We start from the raw sequence: 8,258 nt of genomic DNA, 5'->3' as shown, positions 1-8,258 counted from the left end.
ACTCTACATAAGTATTACCTTAACAGACCAAAATAAGTCAATAGTAACAGCCTAAGTGTTTCCGATTTAAACATTCAGCTATCTRTCTTCACAAAACATTCATTTTCCAAGCTCCTCACAATAAAAGCCTCTCCAAGATTATTTTGCAACACCTACAAGATATGATTCTCTAAAATCTCTCTTCAATATGCCTTCCAAAGTCATCACATGCCTGGATTTCAGGTCTAGAATATATTGGGTCAAATATACCTCTTAGAAAAACTTGACTGGAGGTATATTTGCAGAGACCAAGTGGTTTGCAAGACGTAGATATGAAAAATCYAAGGTTAAAGCAATCGGGTTCTAAAGATCTTCATAGAGCTTCTCAGTAAAATATGTTTTTTCCCCTCAATTTCTTCACCAAACCAGTCATCCTGCACTGTATATTACTATACACCTATGACTATGTGAAATTATTCTCACACACCTGCTCTGATGCTGTGTTTATTTTTCTTTGCTAGAATGATTTTTGGAATTCTTGGACTTCTATTTTTAGGTTGTCAATCCACATCATTCCCCTCTCTGCCTATAGCAGAGCTCCTCTGTGGTTTATAATTGATGAGATTTCATTGTTAAGTACTTGGGTACATGCACACATCATTTACTAAAGCMCCTTTTAGAGCTGAACATGATTTTTGCACAAAAATCCATATCTGCACATGCCTTTTGGAGAAAGCAGCATATTTTATTTACAGTGATTGTTGAATTCTCTGTGTGCCGTCTCAACAGGATAGTAAAAAAGGCTCTAAAGGAAGCTTTTCTTGCAGAAAACTGGCACCAAGGACTTACAAGATCTGTATAAAATCCATGCAATAGATACCAAGTGCTGCTTTAAGGATGCTCATTTCCAAAGCAATCCATCTTCAGAGAGGCACTCATAAATTTAATACACMAATAGCAGAGGTAGGCAAACCAGCATCTTGTCAGTATTATATTAATCACGGGCTGCACAAAAATAATTTTTTTTTCCAAAGATYAGCCAGGTTTTTGAGAAATCCTGCCCCACAGGTACCAGGGCACCCTGCCCAAGGTCAGGGTACCAGCAGCATTCCTGCTTTCCCCAACRCAGGGCCAAATTCACAGGCTGCCAGAACCAAGGGCATCAATCTAATTTCATACTTACTGAATTAGATCAGGGTCACCCTAAACTTTTTCAAGACTGAAGTGCAGCCAGGGAAAACGCAAGCCCCAAGTTCCATGTCCTCTCCTCTCTGGAACAGGAACCACTTGCTGCAGACAGAGTAGTCCATAAAAAGCCTACTCATTTCTCTCATYAAAAACCTTGGCACATTTGTTATTCATTATAATCTTTTGCAGTCAGATAGCAGTGTTCATCCGAGGAGCTCCTTTTACAAATTTAGCTTGAATCTGGCCTGGCCTCTGCTATCAAGTATGCTTTGTTTGGAGAATTAGGTCCAAATTTTGTCTAAAATTGTTTGGGTGCATGTGGATCTGTGGATGGGGGTGAAGTGGGGGAGGAAGGAAGAAAAAAGGAATTATTCCTTCTCTTCATAATGAATAAATATTTCTCAGCACATTCAAGCAGCTTTTTGAAAGAGGGATAACGTTTCCAAAATCAGATCTAGCCACGAAGTTCCTGAATTCTTCACCATTTGATAAGCTGGCATTCTATTAAGTGAAATAAGCCCATCTTATTGTCCTTATCTAGGCAATACCTACGTGCAGTTGCTTTCATCTGCTTTCCCCATTTGTGAGGAATCTCAGATGCACTGTACAAAGAAAGGCAATGTAATATTGTTAAGCGATGGCCAGGGATAAYGAAGTGCAATGGTTAGAATATCTTTGTGGGTGATGAAGTCTCTTTTGAATGTTGTATACTTAGATGAGATATTCAGGAGAGGCTTTTAATTCCATCTGTCAGCTTTTGCCCCAATGATGTATGAGGCACCTTTCTTTTTCCCCTAGAGGTGCCCAAGTTTCTCTCCGAATTCTATTTGTTGCTCTTGAAAATTCTTGATTAGAAGAATTCTCTGAGAAAAAAAAAATCTCTAGTTGTGCAGCAGTTGGTGTTTCTTTGTGGTCTCATATCCATTGCAYCATCCACAGGAGCCTGTTCTGGATGCCTTCATGTTTAGGCTTTCACTCTGTGGTATTTCCTTTTCTATTACTTATCTAAAGAGATACAAAGATAAGAAAATACAAGCTGGCTAAAGGAAAAATCCTGCACACCTGAATTTTTGTAGTCCTACAGAGCATATAATCTTCAAAATCTTGAGAGGCAATAAAATGTTCTTCTGTAGATACCTCAGTGGTCACCTTAAAGCACCCAAAGTCCAGGTTCATATTCTGAGTTGACGGTGYTGTTCACCTCAAAGTACCTGAGGTCTTGGATTCCGAATAAGATAAGAACAAAGTTTTCCACACAGTTCTATTTTTGTATCAAACCCAAAGCACCGTGAGCCAGAGCTGTTACTTCAAATGAACATTTTTTTGTGTCGTCGAGACACGGGTGCATTGTAGCAAAGCAGAGGAAATCCAGAGACCCGGCGAATCWAATAAATAACTAGAAGTCCTGACAGAAAGACAGAGACAAAGAGACAGACCTAGAAAATGAGAAAGACCTAGAAAATTTAACTGTTGCACTGTCCTTAAAGAACTGCAATTTACAGCAGTTAAAAAAAAAAAAAGAAAGAAAGAAAAACCTTGCAAATAACATCACTGGAAAATCCCCAGAGTTGAAATGTCAAATACTAATGCAGTCCAGCTAAATATCCCATGATATAAATCCCATTTCTGTGACAGTAAAGAGTCAGAACAGAGAGAATAACCGCCCAGGGAGCCCGGCACTGGGATGGGGGAGATGGAGAYGCACCAGAGGAGATGAGGGTGCACTGACAGGACGGACTTAGGTGCCTGTTACACCCCTAGTCTGGTGAACATGGAAGCGAGTCACACCAGGGCTGTGGATACTCCTGTTTCTTTCCTAGGCTGGTAAATGACCCAGCCTTTGCTCTGGTGTGGGTCTGGGGGATTTAATGGAAGGTTTGACCTGCTTTGGGGCTAATTCACTTGGAGTAAAGGCACCTGAAAGACACCAAAGACACCAGCTGCAGCCTGTGGTGCTGCAGCTGGGCATGGGCACAAGGCTGGCTAGCGATATTGGCTTCAGTGTTTCCGAGGCTGGAATTAGAGAGTTCATGGAGAGCTATTGAGCAAATACTACTTCCAATGGTGTGAGCTTGTGCACTATTGGACCTRTTTCTGACGTCTCCACGGGTCCCTTTGGTTTCTCACCCGCTGATGTTCTGCAGAGCGTCARTGCTCCCTCAAGCCCCGCTCGCAGCACCGCTGCCTGCACGGGCAGAGCGCTCGCTCCCTGGCCAGCCGGTCTCAGCCTTTCCTGTGCGGTCACCGCTCGTGCGCCCATTCGAGCATCAGTCCAGAGCACGTGTGGCCCCGAGACTATGATTCACCCGCTGCGACCAACCCAGATATGCTGATGAGGTGACGAATGGCATTAATTTAAAAATTACTAACGTGGCTATGAACTTGCGGGCAAACTAGGAGCAACTGGGTCAGCAAGAGGGCTTCTCAGCTCCGTTTCTGCACAGCATTCAGCCTTGGGGGCACTAGTGCAAGACAAGCTGTCTCCTATGGACCACCTGCACGACAACAACAACACCCTGCTTGTCACCAGCCCATGTCTCCCACTCAGGGGAGCTGAAACAGCCAATGTTCTCCAGYGAAACAATCCCGTTGTGCCCCACACTGCGGCTATTGTTGCGGGCAAATCCATCGGTCATGGCACGGCCTTCGCTCCCCAGCAGCTGAAGCGGAGGAGCGCCCGCCTTGCTGTGCCTTTCTCTGCCACTCACTTCTCATGCAAAAGCCAGGGGATAGCAGGGTGCTTCTGAAAGGGAGAACTTAAGAGGATCCACTGCTAGGCAGCCTCGCTGCCATGCTCTGCCTCCACGCAGAAGAAATAGCGACTGTGAAATCCTCACAAAGGAGGGAGAACTAATGGGATATTGCTATTTCTGGAGCTGCCCATTAGAGAAGCTGTTCTGTGGTATGCAGTATGCCAGGGCACTCTTAAAAAAAAATAAATAGGAACAAGAATATTAGCAGAGGAAGCAGATGTGGCCCCAAGACCATGACTCATCGGGTTAAATCGACCAGCTGAGGTCAGTGGTTCTGTTTATCAGCTTTTAGTTGGGGATATGGCGATGGGGCAGCAATTCTGTTACTTAAGTTTTACGTGGTGCGTATAATACGGCAGTGATTAATGGGCTGTAACTACAGGAGCTAGCTAGCCAGCTTCCGAAGTCTAAAAACAGCCCATCTATTTCAAGGTCAAGAGGTTTGGTTTTCCTCCTAAAGCAGCCTTTTGGCCGATAAAAGCAGGCTTTCTATAGATTTCAGGGTGCATTTACAGACATTGCAAGTATTTTGTGCCCTCACCAGCATCTACAAACAGAGCCCAAYGGCAGCTTGAGGAGAAAAGCCCAAATAATGGCACTTCCACAGTTGCACGTCCTTTGTGCGCCCTGGGATGGTGGAAGCACAGAGAGAGCTGCCTGTAAGCCAGTGCCAACCACAAGGCTACCKCAATGAGTAAGGGTTGTAAAGCGATCCAACAAGGTGTTCCTTTTTGGTTAAATGCAAGGTGTCCCAAATTCTGGTGCAGGGACTGTCCGCCGGGCATTCCCACCTCCGGGGCACACGGTTCTGATGTGATGGTGCCAGTGGGAGGACCAACAGTGGATTTGCTCCTGGATGGCTGCTGCAGGGCACGTCTAAGCTCAGGCTCAGACAAGCAGATGGCAGGAGACCTCCCGCTGGAGAGACATCCACTTAGGCTGCCAGGACAGTGCATGCAAAGCGTTGGAGCAGACACCAGACACGCGAGGTCCCCACTGCTCTGTATGCAGGTTGCTACCTTCTCAGCAACCTTCACCTGACTATGAAATTCTGCCCCTCTGTCTCTGTTGTTGATCAGCAATCGCTGTCAGCGCTGACAGGAGGACGGGAGGCTCCYGTCCCCTCCAACCAAGGGGGGCCCAGCAGCCTGTACACACACCTGGGTACAAGGCACTTATGTGGAAAGACAGATCCTTGTCTGCTTAAGGACCTTTCACCAGAAAACCAACAGGGTGTCAACAAGACAAGCCCCGAACAGGACAGCAGTTGAGTTATCTCTGACTTTTCCCCTCCATTTTCCAGCAGAAATAAGGAAACACTGAGCAGCTCTGCTCGGCATGACGGGCTTGTTGGCATCCCCATGGATACTCAGGATGGGACCCATCACCTCCTTCCCAGGCAAGGCCAGGCGGGACTTGCTGGGGGAGCCCTRCAAGGCCAGGGTAATTAGAGGCCAAGGGCTGTGCTCTAATTACCAGGGAGGCGATAACACCTCCGCACAGGTTCAACAGTTACTTCCACTGCAGCTCCRTTCCACACCTGTCTCTGAGCAAAGGATTTTGTCCGGCTTTTCCCACCCTCCAGCTTTTCAAGTCAGAAGCAGTCTTAAGCAGACTTCTATACAAGATATTTTTGGCTATTTTTTTTCCTCCAAACCCGTTATTAAACGCTGCTCCCAAGGTTTATGCTCATGACTCCCATCATTTCTGATTGAAGTCACCTGTATCCCAGGTCCCTGGAGCATCAAGGAGCAGTAATTTACCTGCTAGTGGCAGGGTGATAATTTTGTGCTCAGGTTTGGAGACATCCTCTGTGGCCATTTCCCCACTAAGTGCTTGGCCACTGAATTCAGTATCTTGAATATTTCATGGCTAAGACAACTATGACTAAAGCATCCAGAAAGATTTTTTTTTCTTTTTAAATACGGGTTAGCTTCTCTTTTATTTGATTTGTGTGGGCGTTATTTCACTCAACTGTTTAGTGGCTTGTGACCCACTTACAGGCTCAAACAGGCTCTGGTGAACTTTCATGTCTTGGTATTCAGGTTGCTCTTAATATTAAAAAAAAATAAAGAAAGAAATGGAGGCAACTGTATCCCTACCTAGATCCAGGATTGTTGTCCAGCCTAAAGAGGTCTGAAAATATAGTATTGAAATTCACATGAGCCATATGGGGCCAAGTGGGATCTTAGGTGAGCACCGAGCCGTCAAGAACCTTCTGTTAACTCATCCTGCATCCAACCAGGTTGGGGACTCTCCAAGGCTGATTCTGGACTTGCACCCAGAGCAAAGCTGCTAAGGAGGCTTTGGAGGGTCCCTCAGACACCCTAAAGATCCTTCAGAGCTGAGGCCCCTTGAAAAGAACTTGCAGAATTAAAAGCTTTYCTATCCCAGCATGAAGGTGTCCTTGTGAGGAGCTCAAATAGCAACTAGCACTTGATTTTACAGGGATATGTGGGCCTATATGCTCTTCCCTACTGACATGCCACCAGTTTGTTTTTGGAAAGGCTGCAAGGGGACTTGGTTACATTGCAAATGCCTCTTCTCAGGGGAAACATCACAACATATCAGCTAGGAGTTTCAGTTGAAATACCAAGCATGAGATATGCAAGACAACTGCACAGCATTAATACCAGATTAACCCCATACAGATAAAACTACCTAAGTACGAAGCAAAGAAATGAAAGGCACCTGTCTCTCCTTAGTCTTGCATCAGTGTCTKATAAATGAAAGTCTCAAGGTACACAGAGGTACAGCATGAACTGTTATTCCCTGTGGGGAACTCTCTTACTGTACCATTTGCTCCTCTCTACAGTATGATATTCAGCACCAACTCTTAGCATCTTCCCTATGTTGCTCTCTATAATAAAGATGTCTTACTAGAAAGCCCAATTTAGGCAAAACCTGGGATGCACAGKGGGTAATGAATATAGCCTTGGGCCAGGAGACTGGACTAGTTTTGCTAGCAGCCTCTCTTCACCTTGAAAAATCACYGTAATTAACAGCAATTTTATTAGCTTTTACAGCTTTAAATGAGAAACCTCAGTTATCTGAGAGCAAGGCAAGTAAAGAAGACATAGAAATACACAGAAATATCCTAAGAGCTTTCTATTTCTGGACTACTTGAGTTATATTTTGTATTGCTCATTTTAGATTTTTTTCTTTCTTCAAAGAAAATAAATCTGAATCTGATGTGTAAGGAGTGCCAAAAGATAGTGTCTCTCACATAGAGCTTAAAAAGACCAGCTTAAGCATCAGAAAACTCAGCAAATACACAGTTTACCTATACTGTGGATGAGAAGCAGCAGAACTTGCATGAAAATAAGCAGAGGCTGTAAAATYACAACCTAACTTCCAAAAGTACTTACAGAGCTGTTGGCTTCTTAGGATACTCCAAGGATCTGAACCCACCACCACATCCCTCCTCAGCTGCTCCAACCATGTGTCTAAAAAGCCTGGTYAGAGGGAAGCTCTTCTACTCTCAGCTGCAAATCGTGATTTACACCAACAAGCGACACTTGCTTTGAAGCTTTGCCTTTCTTTTCCCAAGGTTTTAACAGTCCTCATCAAGGTTGCTTCACACCTGTGACTCAAAGTGGACAGGGTAAAAGACTGGAAGTGGTTTGTGATTTCCAAAGAAATCCCAAGAAATATCTCGTGCTTTTTAATTACTTAGCAATGTATATACTTAATTAAATTAAAAAAAAACTACCAATCACCACAACTGATGACATGAATCAATCTTTAGCAAACTGAAATTGCAGCTGAGTTTTCTTTTTTGACATTTTTTTTTTCATTCTCCATCTGTCCCATTCCAAGTTACTGGGGACACACGGAGCTCTAGGAGCGGCTTTCCTGGGAAGGCTGAGTCCTTCAGGCATTGGCATCTTCTCTGCTACTTGATTGTCCCCCGTGTTTGGTGACWGCCCCATTGACTTGCTCCAGGCTGCTCCGTTTGCAAAGGGAATAAGTGCATGTCCTGGCAGTCCCACCAAGGTGCCGGTGCTGGGTGCAGGCCACACATTTGSGTTTCCAGGCATGGAGCAGGAGACAAACCTGGAAGGAAGAAGCTTCCAGAACTGCCTTGGCTCTTGGCTGCACATCCGAGATCTTCCAGGGGCCAATCTGCAGGCTGAGTTGCTTTGAGAGGTGGATGTTGGAGCAACAGGGACTCATCTGCCCATGATGATGCCCCAAAGGGCTGAACACCAGTCTCAAATGCCATTCACAGGGCAAATTCAGAAGTTTCTGAAGCCTTTCTGTGCAGCTGGTGRCTATAACTGAAAGACATGCTAAGAACAGGACAGTCACTGACTGCTCATAACTTTAATTGTCTTT

General features: G+C 44.9%; 1 long non-coding RNA gene across 1 annotated transcript; it reads right to left on the bottom strand.

Annotated features, from left to right (window-relative positions):
- Nucleotides 1-836: 836 nt before the first annotated feature.
- On the bottom strand, nt 837-7,336 carry LOC112945772. The gene is made up of 2 exons (XR_003249086.1): nt 7,289-7,336; nt 837-2,172 (listed from the first exon to the last, which is right to left on the bottom strand). It is a non-coding gene; the product is annotated as an uncharacterized LOC112945772 (long non-coding RNA).
- Between the last annotated feature and the right edge of the window lie 922 nt (nt 7,337-8,258).

Source organism: Nothoprocta perdicaria, unplaced genomic scaffold (genome assembly GCF_003342845.1).
Source record: "Nothoprocta perdicaria isolate Ctin4 unplaced genomic scaffold, notPer1 scaffold_1, whole genome shotgun sequence".
Lineage (NCBI taxonomy): Eukaryota > Metazoa > Chordata > Aves > Tinamiformes > Tinamidae > Nothoprocta > Nothoprocta perdicaria.
This window is presented reverse-complemented; position numbering and strand designations above follow the sequence as displayed.